This window comes from Labeo rohita, chromosome 10 (genome assembly GCF_022985175.1).
Source record: "Labeo rohita strain BAU-BD-2019 chromosome 10, IGBB_LRoh.1.0, whole genome shotgun sequence".
Lineage (NCBI taxonomy): Eukaryota > Metazoa > Chordata > Actinopteri > Cypriniformes > Cyprinidae > Labeo > Labeo rohita.
The window spans coordinates 6,910,805-6,925,113 of NC_066878.1; the positions used below are offsets into that span (position 1 = coordinate 6,910,805).

Consider the following 14,309-nt stretch of genomic DNA (forward strand, 5'->3'; position numbering starts at 1 on the left):
TGAACCAATCCACAAACTGGCCAATGTTACAGCACAGAAGGCTGCGCCCGTGCACGCGGATTTTCCCCATTAACCGGCGTACAATCAACAGTGACAGAAAGGGCACCAGGGACTTGGCTAAACCCTGGGCCTGCCATTGTGATGCTCCGTTTGAACCGATGCCCTCAGCGCTTCCAATTACGCACGTAAAAAAAAAAAAACCTAACAGATGTACAAACAAAAACATCTATTTGTTAATCAGCTGTGGAGCTGTTTGAACGCAGTGCAACTGTGGCAAAAAACTGGCAGCGAAGTCACAAGGGCGATGTCACAGTGTTTTGTGTACCACATTTTCGGGTACAGTTTAATATAAAGCCAGTCATTTTTGAACTAAACGTCCCACAGTCTTCCATTTTTCCTTCAAGTAGTTCTGCCTAAACAAAGAGCTTGAGGTTGAGCTTCTTGAGGTAGTTGGATCACTCAAATAAAAAATTAAATAAGTGAATGAATAAATAATATATGTAAATAATAAATGTAGACATGTGAAGTAATAATAATATATGCAATAATTGAATAATACATTTATTTTATAATATAGCATAAATAAAATACAGGTATATAAAAATATATAATGCATACAGTAAATCATTAAACACTAAAACAGAAGTGCAAATTAATAATAATTTTATAACTAAATTGTAAAATATGGTAATTATTATTAATAACAATAATTATTTATTGTTTTTAAATGTTATTGTATTATAGTATAACAATATAAATGTGTTAAACAAGCAAACAAAAAGATAAATAAATACATAATGAAGGTTGAAGTGTCAAGTAATAATAATATTGCATTTCTACATCATTTTGTGCTGTATTATACATAGTACATTTTAATTTATTCTGTAATATAGCATAAATAAATAGAGGCATATAACATACAGTATATATCATGCATACAATAAATTATTAATCTTTAATTATTATTATTAGTAGTAGCAGTAATAGTAGTATTTTGTTATAAAAATAATATGTTAATAATAATAATAATAATAATACATGTAATTAACAATAATAATAATAATTGTTATTATTACTATTATTATATATATATAATATTGTAAAAATATAAATATAAATATTAATAATAATAATAATTATTATGATTTATATATGTTCTTTAAATTTAATTATCAGAATACAATACAACAATATAAATGTATTAAACAAACAAACAAACAAACAACAATAAATAAATAAATAAATAAAGTAAGGTACAGGTGTAAAGTAATAATAATACTGCACTTCTACATAAAACATTTTAATTTATTTGATCATACAGCATACATGAAAACAGGTATATAACATATATCATGCACACAATTAATCATTAAATACTAAAAGTAGAAGTGCAAAATAGTAACAGTAATAATAATAATAATAATAATAATAATTTGTTATAAATAAATTGTACAAATATAATTATTTATAACAATAATTCTAATTTATATTTATTATTTAATTATTATCATAATACAATATAACATAACAAATGTATTAAACTAACAAATAAAGAAATACTATATATAACATAAATAAAAACTACACACACACACACACATATAAAAATGTATTTTATCACATAAATAAATACAAGTATATAAAATTACATATAATGCATACAATACATCATTAAATACTAAAAGTGCAAATAATAATAATAATAATAATAATAATTTTGTTATAAATAAATCGTAAAAAATATAATGAACAATAATGATTTATATTTCCTGTTTACATTTTATTATCATAATACAATATAACAAATGTATTAAACAAACTAACAATACATAATAAAGGTAGAGGTGTAAAGTAATAATAATATTTATACATCATGCATTTATACATCATTTTGTGCTGTATTTTTATATGTATAGTATAAATATATAACATATGTCATGCATATATTGGTTTAAGTGCAAATACATGCGCACACACACACACACACACACATACATAAGTATGCATATTTTCCCACAATATATCTGCTAATTTAGACATGGACATGGTCTAGCTGTTTGACACTGCTACAAAGTTATGCACACTAAATTAATGTCATTCCTTATGTCTATTTTAGCTTTATGAGTATGTCATAATGTCTTATGGGTCAAGAGGCAGCTCACCCGTGTGCAATATTTAAAACCGATGGGTAATTTACCCGTCCCTTTCATCATGTTTTGACTTTAATTAAATCAGGCAGACTTCTCGCTTCCATCACAGTCCAGGACTTTGAATTTGCTCGGCCAGCCAGACACGTCTTACACTGCAGATCTGTGGTGTCCACACAGGACTTAGTCTAGATTATTAGTGTGGGCTAATTGGATTTCACCACTATAAGTAGGTCATCCATACAGCACTGGACCCACTGATCTAGTGTCTCACATGTGTTAGCAGACACGCTACAGTTCATATTTGCACATAGACTACAAAATCAACCTCGGATGGATCGGTTATCGAGCCGCGTGTTGTCTTCACAGAAAATAATAAATTCCAAAATGATACTTCAAAGCTACTTTAGCAACCCCTAAAAAACTTGTTACAAATACACAGCACCACTGAGGCCTAGAGGTCTAACAGCAAAACTTCAAATGGGTTTGAGTACTACAAATCACATTCAGTCGAGCTGAAATTGCCTTTAAATTATGAAAAGGCCTGAAAACTCAAGAATCCTCACCTACACGGATGCAGAAACCGCAACATAATACCCATTATATCATCTCAATGAAGCCTTCAAGCTTCTTCGAAATCGTATTCAACGCACTAAATAGTATATGAAATGACTAGAACACTTCAGAATCAAACCTTAACCACTAAAGCTAGTCAGATAGCACATCTCAGCTCTGTGAGGTACTGCATTTTACACTGCACTGGTGGAATCTTGACTGACAAAGCCAATCTTGACTGACAAAACCAATAAAATGTGATATTCGTAAGCCAGCAAGCCACGTTAGAGGTACATGAGAGATTTACTGTGATGTTTATGAAGTGCCGCTGTCATTGAAGCTCCGAATTACATTCATTAATATGAATCCTGCGGAGGAGGCTCTGCGAGCGCTAGCGTTTCCTCTGCTGTGTAAACATGATTTCTGAAATCACCTTTTGTCACAACAACAACAGACAGGCGTAAATGGCACATAATAGAGAACGGATTGTATTTAACCACTAAAAACTGCTGCTGATGCTCTGCGACTGAAACTGGAGAGGTTAAATCTGATTTTCAAATTAAATGTTTATGACTGTGAATATTTTTAAGTTATTTCTGCAATATAAAACAAACACGCAATTATATTAGTTTGGTATTTCATACTAGTTTTGTAATATGCATTACCTAATTATGGCCCTATGATTTCCGCAGTGCAGAACAGAATATAACAAAATGTCACGGAATTTGCCAAATTCTGAATGAATAAATCAAAACAAAATGTGTGTGAATATTAAGATGCAAAAATACCATTTAAATATGAATACTGCATGTTCTGCGTGTCTCTGTGTGAATAAATGGCGCAGACGCGGTTTCCTTTGCTACACATACTGAAGCACACGTGATGCTTGTGGTGCTTTCACTCTCTACCGCCTTGATATATAAGCACATGAACACATAAACAATCTCTAGAACTGCTCTGAGAGTCACTTCATGAGCATTTTACCATTTCATTTGAGAAAAATGATTGTCATGTCATATACAAACAGAAACCTAAAGGTCTTCACAGCAACCCGTCAAAATAAATCACCGGTTTAACTTAAAGAAACTGTGACAGAAATATAATACTTAATATAATGATAGTAGTACTACTACTACTAAAAATAAAAATTATTATTGAAACATTATTTTTTTAAGAAATATTTTACAGAAAAAATGACCAGAATTGATTTACCAGAATAATGTAAATACACAATACAGTATTTCTGAAAAAAAAAAGAAAAGAAAAATAATAATTATAATAATAATAATAATAATAATAATAATTAATTCTGTATAAAATCAATGCATTAGACATGCTTTTTATTATTTAAATTTAATGAAACCATTAAAATGGAATACAGAAAATTAATGGAGTAAACATAATTTGGAAAAAAATAAAACGTGTCATAGGGCCTCAAAAATTTAATTTGTGTTCAACTTTTAATAAATTGCTGTTAAATTGTGTACGTTTCATGATTTTAATTAATTAGAATTGTATTTTGATTAACAGTTTTTAATTTAACCATTCAAATAGAGTGTAGATAAAATGAAATGTAATCCAGAAAAATAAAACTGAATTTAGGGAATTCAAAAAAAAAAAAAATTAATAAAGCAGATTTCATAGGGCCCCAACTAATTCACCTAATTCCTGATTACTTATATATACTAGTTTTGCAGTGGACACTATTTTTTGTAATGCACGTTTTTTTTTTTTTTTTTTTTCTCAAATGTTTGGGGTCACTACAATTTTTTAACAGAGTGTCTACCTTGTTGGCAGAGGCTATTTACACTAACTACGCCCATAAACGTCTCACTGGGATAATTAACACTACCAAAGACGACTGTCTAACATCCAGTGGTGCAGATGATAAAATGCATACTGTAGTCACTTTTAACGTGATCGACCCAGGTTCGAATCCACCTTCTGCCAAACTTTTTTTCTCACTTTTCAAATCTTATATCACATCAAAAAGGCATTTATTTTCAATAAGAATGAAGGAAATAATTGAAAAATTGAAAATAGAGTATCGGGCAGGGTTAGGGTAGGTGTAGGGAGGGCTTACACGGTCATGTATTTAATGATTTGAATTAAAATTATAATTTACACTCATAGTTATTATTGCATACTGTTTTATAATGTACTACAATACTGAGGTGCAGATTTCTGAAGTATTCTGAATAGAAGAAAATCATGATATTTTGACATTGGGTAAATAGAATCTATCACTATTTGCACTAAGTGTAAATAGAATCCATTGCTATTTGCATTTTGTGTAAATAGCATCTATTGCCATTTACACTTAGTGTAAATAACATCTACTGCTAAGAAAATATGCTATTTTCACTTAGTGTAAATAGCATCTAATTTCTATATATAAGGGCTGTCAAACGATTAATCGCAATTAATTGCATACAAAATAAAAGTTTGAGTTTGCCCAATAAATGTGTGTGTGCTGTGTGCAATTATTATGTATATATAAATACACACAAATTAATGTATATATTTAAGAGAAATGTTTTTTTATGTACAAAATATTTTAATTTATATATAATATAATTATATACAATTATAATAAATACATATACTTCTAAATATTTCTTAAATATATACAAGAATGTGTTTGTATTTATATATATATATTTATATACAAATGTCTCACTCTTCATAAAATGTTTTAAACAGCCATGTTTTATAACAATAAAACTTTCAATTACATAACCAAACATACAAAGAGAAACCATCAGCTGGTGACATGCAGCTCTGTATGCATAAACACACTGATTGGCCAGAATCATTATAATGTTAATGTTAGGTTATGTTACTCAGAGACGCATTCAGGAACGAAAAGCTGCATGCGCAAGTTCCTTGGGTTTTTGATTACTGCATTATTAGTGCATGATGAAAATGCAGGGGGGAGGCATGTGAGGTCTCTCTCTTGGAGTCCTTGCTGATTAAAAGAGCACAGAGAGCTTCACCTCAGCATTGCGGCGCAGACAGAGAGTTTTGTCTCGCGAACCCTGAGGGCTTCTGTGATGTGGAAATTCAAGATTGATTCTAAGTCGTGTGAACGCCTACTCTTCTGTTTCCAGGAGACTTGAAAGTGTGAAGCTCCAATTTGTTGAGAAAAGCCATGGGGTTCTGTTTAAATACAGCGTGGAGTTCTCCTCTCAGGTGCGTCGGCATAAGAAAGTCATGCGTGGCCTCAAAAAAATAGTGCTTTATAACAGTCTTTGGAACAATCTTACTAGGCTTTGCGATTCTTGGTTCTGCTGCACCAAAAAGAGAATTTTTTTTCCCTCACCCGTCTCTCTTGTCAAAAGACAGCGGTGGCTTGAAAGTTAAAGAAGGTCACAGCAGCCTGTCATAACTCTCGTTTAAAGCGCTGGATGGGTGAACAGAGCAGAATTGCAGCTACTGCTAAGGGGTAAAGAGACTGACTGACGGGACACAGAAGATCAGTCCTTCTCAGGGCTGATGTACAATCTTGCCATCAACACAAAATCAATAGTCTATCATTCTACATGTTCAGCGAATCAGAATTAATTATAGCAGCTCAGAAGCTCATGCCAAGAAACTACAAAGTCAGGTGTTCTTCAAGAGATCTATTTTCGTTGAGGGTTTTTTCTTTGTTTTTGGCCGTGTGCCACTCTATATTGAGAGAAGAGTACGTAGGAGGCAGGAAATGATAAGGAGAGAGAGGGGGAATGGGAACAGATAACATTACGAAGCAGATTTGAACTTACGCTGCACTTTGCAGCACTAAAAAAAGTGTGTTAACTACTAGACCACGGCTCCAACATCACCTCCGTTTTGGTGTAACTATTTCTAAGCATGTTTATGTCAGAAGAGCTGATAAAAAATAATAAGCTGAAGACATCACATCTGCTCAATAACTACATAGCTGACATGACATTTCAAGCTCTGACAGTCATCCTCTGCAGTGTGACATGACGTACTTCATCTAAAATTATTTTAAACAATTTTTATATTTATTACTAGTGATATACATGATTAACCGGTACAAATTTGGCAACCAGCAGAAATTTTCAACTATCGTCTCTATCACAGTTGCACACTCACATCGTGATGCTGTGCTACGTGGTCATGAAAACTTAGTGTTTTTTGTGTTTTTAAGCACTGCAGTTTAAAAATATATATACACTGACCAAAATTATAAATGCAACACTTTTGTTTTTGCCCCCATTTTTCATGAGCTGAACTCAAAGATCTAAGACTTTTTCTATGTACAGAAAAGGCCTATTTCTCTCAAATATTGTTCACAAATCTGTCTAAATCTGTGTTAGTGAGCACTTCTCCTTTGCTGAGATAATCCATCCACCTCACAGATGTAGCATATCAAGATGCTGATTAGACAGCATTATTATTGCACAGGTGTGCCTTAGGCTGGCCACAATAAAAGGCCACTCTGAAATGTGCAGTTTTATCACACAGCACAATGCCACAGATGTTGCAAGTTTTGAGGGAGTGTGCAATTGGCATGCTGACTGCAGGAATGTCCACCAGAGCTGTTGCCCGTGAATTGAATGTTCATTTCTCTACCATAAGCCGTCTCCAAAGGTGTTTCAGAGAATTTGGCAACTACATTCAACTGGCCTCAAAACGCAGACCACGTGTAACCACACCAGTCCAGGACCTCCACATCCAGCATCTTCACCTCCAAGACCAGCCACCCGGACAGCTGCTGCAACAATCGGTTTGCATAACCAAAGAATTTCTGCACAAACTGTCAGAAACCATCTCAGGGAAGCTCATCTGCATGCTCGTTGTCCTCACTGGGGTTTCGACCTGACTGCAGTTTGTCGTCGTAACCAACTTGAGTGGGCAAATGCTTACATTCGATGGCGCCTGGCACTTCGGAGAGGTGTTCTCTTCACAGATGAATCCCGGTTTTCACTGTAAAGGGCAGATGGCAGACAACTTGTATGGCGTCGTGTAGGTGAGCGGTTTGCTGATGTCAACGTTGTGGATCGAGTGGCCCATGGTGGCGGTGGGGTTATGGTATGGGCAGGCATATGTTATGGACAACGAACACAGGTGCATTTTATTGATGGCATTTTGAATGCACAGAGATACCATGACGAGATCCTGAGGCCCATTGTTGTGCCATTCATGCCAAAACATCACAGTTCTTGCAAGGAGATATTTTCATAAAAATAATACAATTTATATACTTTTTAATGGCAAATGCTCGTCTTGTCTTACTCTGCCTGGACTGTTTTGTTCCGGTTCATGACAGTTAGGGTATGTCGAAAAACTCCCAACTCATGTTCTCCCTCAACTTCAAAATCGCCCTATATCGCTGTTTTACCTTTTTTGTTAAGGGTGTTTGATCTTCTTTGCATGTTCACTTTGCAAAGACAGTGGACTGGAGTTTTTCGACATACCCTAACTGTCCTGTGCCAGAATACACAGAGTTCAGGGAGAGAAAGGCAAGATGAGCATTTGAAACCAAAAAGTATTTAAATTGTATTTTTTTAATGAAAATAACCGATCCTTTCGCTAGATAAGACCCTTCCTCAGCTGGGATCGTTTACAACCGCATTTGGGATAGTTTGAAGCCACATTTAAACTGCCTTTTGGAAGTTCAAAATCGGGGCTCCATACCAGTCCATTATATGGACAAAAATGCAAAAATGTTTTCCTAAAAAAACATAATTTCTTTACCACTGAAGAAAGACATGAACATCTTGGATGGCAAGGGGATTAAGTACATTATATGTGAATCTTTGTTTTGGAAGTGGACTTCTCCTTTAATGAATATTGTAATAAATGTATTGTTCATTGTTTGTTTACGTTAGTTGATACAGTAACTAACATTAACTAATGGAACCTTATTGTAAAGTGTTACCAATAAATATCTAAACTATATCATACATATAAAAAGATTATAAAATAAATGTAGAAATAAACATGAATGATTGACACAAATACATAAAAATTTTGCTCTAAACAAAGCAGGTTATGGATGCATTCATATATTTGATTAAACATATGAACATATGATCATTAAGTACACAATTAAGGGAAGAAATTAATTAAGGAGAGCATCATACTTGAAGTTGCCACTATGCTCATTCTTCTAAATCCATAAAAAGCCAAGATCCACCATGAACGTGCACCAAGCAGAACAACAAGAAATTTAGCTTCAGTTACAATATTCAATGAACGTCAAAATGATTGTGCCATCACTGATATTCCTCTCCGGACAGGACTAGATTTCTCAGAGGCCCCCTAGAGTGGGTAATTTTCGCCGTAAATTTTACAGAATACTGCTTTTGCATGACCCAAGAAAAAAAGATGTCCCTTGGCAATTGCAAAGCACAACGCAAGTCCGGGTGACATAATATGTATTAAATACCCTCTTCATTTTTTACAAGACAGATTGTGAACATCTTGCCGCTTTAATGACAGCCCCTCCCGAGAGAAATAAACAAGAGACGGAAATTCTTCTTGCAAATTGCTTCACTTTGTGCGACAGACCCAGTCCCGTCAGCGGACTAAAAATACCCAGGCCTCAGGAGTCTTTTTATTCAAGCAAATGAAGGGAAGCAAATGATGATGGTCTATATCTAAACATAACATTGACTATGCATGTAATAGATGAGTACAAGTGATTGGCCGTTCAATCAGAACCCTAAACAGAAAAAACATACGCTAGCTTTTTAATAGCTAATGAACTCTGTCCTGAGTTGAAAAAAAGTCTTAGTTTTTATATAAAACGTAGCGTGCAATCAAATGCTTAGCGAGCGAAGTTAGCCGTGTGCCCTTGTTACCGGGGCCTGTACAATCCTTACCTTCATTTGCATGTTTGAATAGTGATCATACTGCATGTGGATGTGTTTTGTGTGTGTTTATGCTTGCTCAGTCTTGATTTTGTTAACCTTGCTCTGCAGAGGCGGAGTTTAGACCTTTAAGCACCTAATTCAGTGAAACCGGTCTCCCATCTCTAAAGTCTTTGGCTGCGGTCCAGATGCTCAGAGCAACGCCACCCCACAGGCGCTCAGCACCACACACCTGCACTAGCCAGCTCTGAACCGCTCGCCACGCTGACGCAATCTGCCAGGAAAAAAGTGACATGCTGAAAAGCTGAGTCCTACATCTCTCTCCCACTAGCAGCAGCTCTGGGGATGCAGGTATCAACCGCTTAGTTCTGGGCCTTGGTGATAAAATAAACTGCATTCAGGAATTTCTAATAGGTGTGCGTGGGCAAAATAGCAAGACTAAGGAGTGTGTTTTGCTGTGGGGATGCATCTTAAGAATGAAGTGAAGTGCTGGCAACCTGTGCTGGGTAAGGCTGTCTGTTGTTGTTCAAGGATCTGAATAATTACAGAAAAGCTTTTGTTGTTTTGAAATGACTCTAAAATGAGCTTGATGTAAGCGTTATTGTTTCTGTCGAAAAAAACAAGAAGATAAAAAACATCCAGAGATTGAATCTTAAGCTAAAAATTGTGCGATAGAAGCTAATATGTCTGGGGTTTTCAAACTTTTTGACCCCCAATAGAAGCCCAAATATGATAAGCCCTTTTCTTAAAAACAAATGCAGCTACATATTTGAATGTATACAAACTCATGTAAACTATGAAAGAAAAATATTAAGCATGATTTAAGTTGTATAACTAGATAGGCGTGGGCGATATACCGGTAGACGATATAGTATCTTTGTAAACACAGTAATTTAGATCTTAAGTGAAAGCAAACAGCTGACAAAGAAAACAACTGTAACAGTATACTGGATCTGGGCAGCTCTTAAAGTGACAGCAGTCTAATATTTCTGCTGTCTGTCATTTGTGTTAATCAAACAACAAAAGAGAGAAAAATCTCTCACTGCTCTTGACTAAATCCCTTCTGTAAAGGAGAACTCCACTTCCAGAACAACAAACGATCCCAGCCGAGGAAGAAGGGTCTTATCTAGCGAAATGATCTGTCATTTTTTTCAAAAGATAAACATTTGTATACTTTTTAAGCACAAAAGCTTGTGTAGCACAGGCTCTGGGATGCTCGTCCATGATGCTATGAATCATGTCTAAGTTCATTGTCTGTGTACTCCGGCTCAAAAAGGTAGAGTATGGCGAAACACTCCATCTTATTTTCTCCTAAAACTTCTTTCTAAAAATCTTTTTTTTTGTAAACAGTGTTTGATTTACTTGCACTTCCTTAGTCTTTGCTCATTCACTTTGTAAACACTGGGTCTGTAGTTCTGCCTCTGTTCCGCGTGACCTATCGACGTGATTCAATAGTACGTGCTACACTGTAAAAAAAAAAAATCTGTAAAAATACAGTACAATATACCCTAATAATTGAAGGAAATTTGTTTTTTACAGGTATTTTTCTGTATTTTTGAATTATGCTTTGCATTGTGGGAAAAAGAACCTCGGTGGCTTATACAGGCGCAAAAACTTCTCGGTCAAAGTTTCATTTTAATGTCGGCTTTCGAATTTGGGAAACCCCTTTTTACTCTTCGTGGTAAATTATATGTTATTAAATGTCACATAAATTGTTTACGGAACGTTAACTTAGTTGCTGTCTGGCTTGTTTGGCAAATGAACGTCGGAGCAGTCGCACTCAACATTCTCTGCATATCATCACACATCTTCCTCGTGGAGTTTTCTGCCAAATGAGGTAAGTTTAGACCTTTTATTGTCTTGTTTTACACACACACACGGAAGATGAATGCAAAACAGAAATTAATTCGGTAACATTACTAGAAAGCTGTCTGTGAAGCGACTGTGTAAACACAGGGATCCGAGGCGCGGCAGCCGCGCCAGAATGCCACTTCAGGTCAGCGTGCCAGTAACATTAGCTCATCGAGTTATCTTTCGCACTCTAATGGACAAATGCACATGCCATTATGTCAAAATGACCGTTGTGTTTCTTTTCTAATGACAGGACGTGATTGCTGCGGTACTATTTAACATTAGTGTTCAGTATTGGAAAGAAAATAGTTATTGAGTCATTTATTCTGTTTACTTTCACATGCTAGTAACGTTACCAAATTTATTGGATTGATTACTTTTGCATGTTATTATCCTTGTGTGTGTAAGGTGTGTTCAAACAGCTTGTCATTATGTATATGGTCATTTTGTAATGTCTTTTTTGTTTAAGGTGATGGGCAGTTCAAGATTGCTGTCGTTCAAGAAGGTAATGACCACTCTTGCGTTTGTGAGCTACAAATACCCAGAGGAGGCAGCACTTACATTGGAATTCATACAGAATTAAGCAACACGTATGTTATGAAATGTGTATAGAGCATTTGGATGTGTAGCTGTTTATTTAATTGAAAATAATGAAGTATATTGAAAGACACAGATGAACTGACAAGCTCATATGACAAATGCAAATGGAGACTATTGGAAATGTAAATTAAGCAATTAATAAACAAATGTTTTAATTGGCAAGTATTAGGGTTAGCAGTTCATTTAATGAACTTAAAATACTGTATGATTGTTTTTGCATCTCCAACCTGCATGTTACTCTGTAGTTCAGTTTAATTAATTTCATTTTTTGTCATATCCATTTCTTCTTTCTTTGAATTTTCCTGTGAACAAATCCTGAATGAGGGTTGAGATGAAGCCAACCAAGTGACTATGCATTCCTCCAAGACTCTCGCATGAGCAATTTCAAAAATCCATGTAATATTTGAGCTTTTTTTACATTGAAAAAATGGCACTTGTATTAAACATGCAGATAAATGGGAAATAATACATCCCCTATAATGAATTGCGTCACTTCAGTGATATTTCAGTTATAATGAACTTCAAAATTCTGTTGTCAAGCTCCTGGAGTCACATACTTTATTGATGTCTTTATACCTTTCTGGACCTTGAAAATGGTAGTTATCAATAGAGGGACAGAAAGTACCCACATTTCATTAAAAATACTCTTTATTTGTGTTCTAAAAATGAATGAAAGTCTTACGGGTTTGGAATGGTATGAGGGTGAGTAATTCCCATTTTTGTGTGAACTATCCCTCTAAACAATTTTGTTTTCTCTTATAAGAAAAAAAGTTTTGAATCTTGACTGTTTTACAGTTTGAAGTTTCATTTTTTGTGATCACTATTTAGTGTAACACCAGTACTGGTTTATCATCAGGTTTTCTTTTTTTAATTCTGTCTGTTGCTGTTTAAAGCTAAACTGTCTTTTACAGTACAGGCATTTTTCAGTGTTTGACACATTGTTAAATTAATTGATTTGAGAGTATTTGATATTGTTTAGTCCTAACCCATTTAAGGCAAGCAAAAGCCACTGAATGCACTTTTAAGAATGTTTACATGAAGTAAAAATAAACCATGTTCAATTTGTATATTGTGCTGGATTCATATATATATATATATATATATATATATATACACCATAAAAGCAGGAAAAAGTCCTGTTTTTTACTGTTGGCAGACTGTAAATTAACAGAAAAATTATGTTTTTTAATTACAGTACAAAGTCCAGGTAATGAGCTGCCAGTACTTTGTCTATTTTTTTTATGGATTTTTTTTTTTACAGTGTACACAAGCTTTTGCGCTTAAAAAGTATACAAATTTTTATTTTCTGAAAAATTACCAATCGTTACGCTAGATAAGACCCTTCATCCTTGGCTGGGATCATTTAGAGCCCTTTGAAGGTGCATTTAAACTACATTTTCAAAATCGGGGCACCAATGAAGTCCATTATATGGAGAAAAATCCTAAAATGCTTTCCTCAAAAACCATAATTTCTTCACGACTGAAGACAGAAAGACATGAACATCTTGGATGACAAGGGGGTGAGTAAATGATTTGTAAATTGTTGTTCTGGAAGTGGAGTTCTCCTGTAACTCCTGTAAAGAAGAAATCTATATTCAGAATGGGGGAGGGGGTATTATTTTTTGTAATATCAACGTGACAAGAATTATGAAATTTCTGTGGTATCAAAACATTTTATATCATAAAAACCCAATTTAAATCAAACCTAGCTGTATTGCGATACATGTTGTTAACATGAAATATCACCCTCTATCAACCCCTGAAGTGCCCTGGACATTTTGAAAGCCCCTGATATAATGCAGTGGCAAGTGACCTCAAAATAAACAGCTTACATATTCATATTTCTAAGTATTGGTCAAAAGGGGTTGGTCAGTGACAAAACAGCATGACCAACAGTCAATATAATGGCAATATATACAAGTTACTATATTCACTTCTATATACAAGCCTTCACTTATATACAAGACAGCAAATTGCAAACTGAGGCTTCTACTCCAAATTTGTCCACAATCAAACACAAATTGTATTAGACCTGTTTAGCAGCATCATATATGTATCAGCTTCTGGACTGAGAACTAATGCATGCTTCTAAAAACAAAAAAAAAACTTCAGTCCTGAACATATGCAAATGGACTGTCTCGTTTCTCTGTCAGAGCTTGTAATTTTGAGGTTGCATAACCTGGCACATTTTGACTTCACAAGTGGCCCATCTCTGCTTTCAAAGGCAAGTAATGGATATCGAAAACATGCAATTTCTCTCAAATCACAATGCTTCTTTCGTGGTCAGGAAATGAATCACCTAGGCCAAATTTATAGAGAGAAAGCCAAAGCG

The 14,309-nt window shown here is 34.6% G+C and overlaps 1 protein-coding gene across 9 annotated transcripts in view; it reads right to left on the bottom strand.

The window, feature by feature from the left end:
- ntm (neurotrimin) overlaps window positions 1-14,309 on the bottom strand; it is a 398,170-nt gene that overhangs the window by 92,282 nt on the left and 291,579 nt on the right. The window lies entirely within an intron of this gene.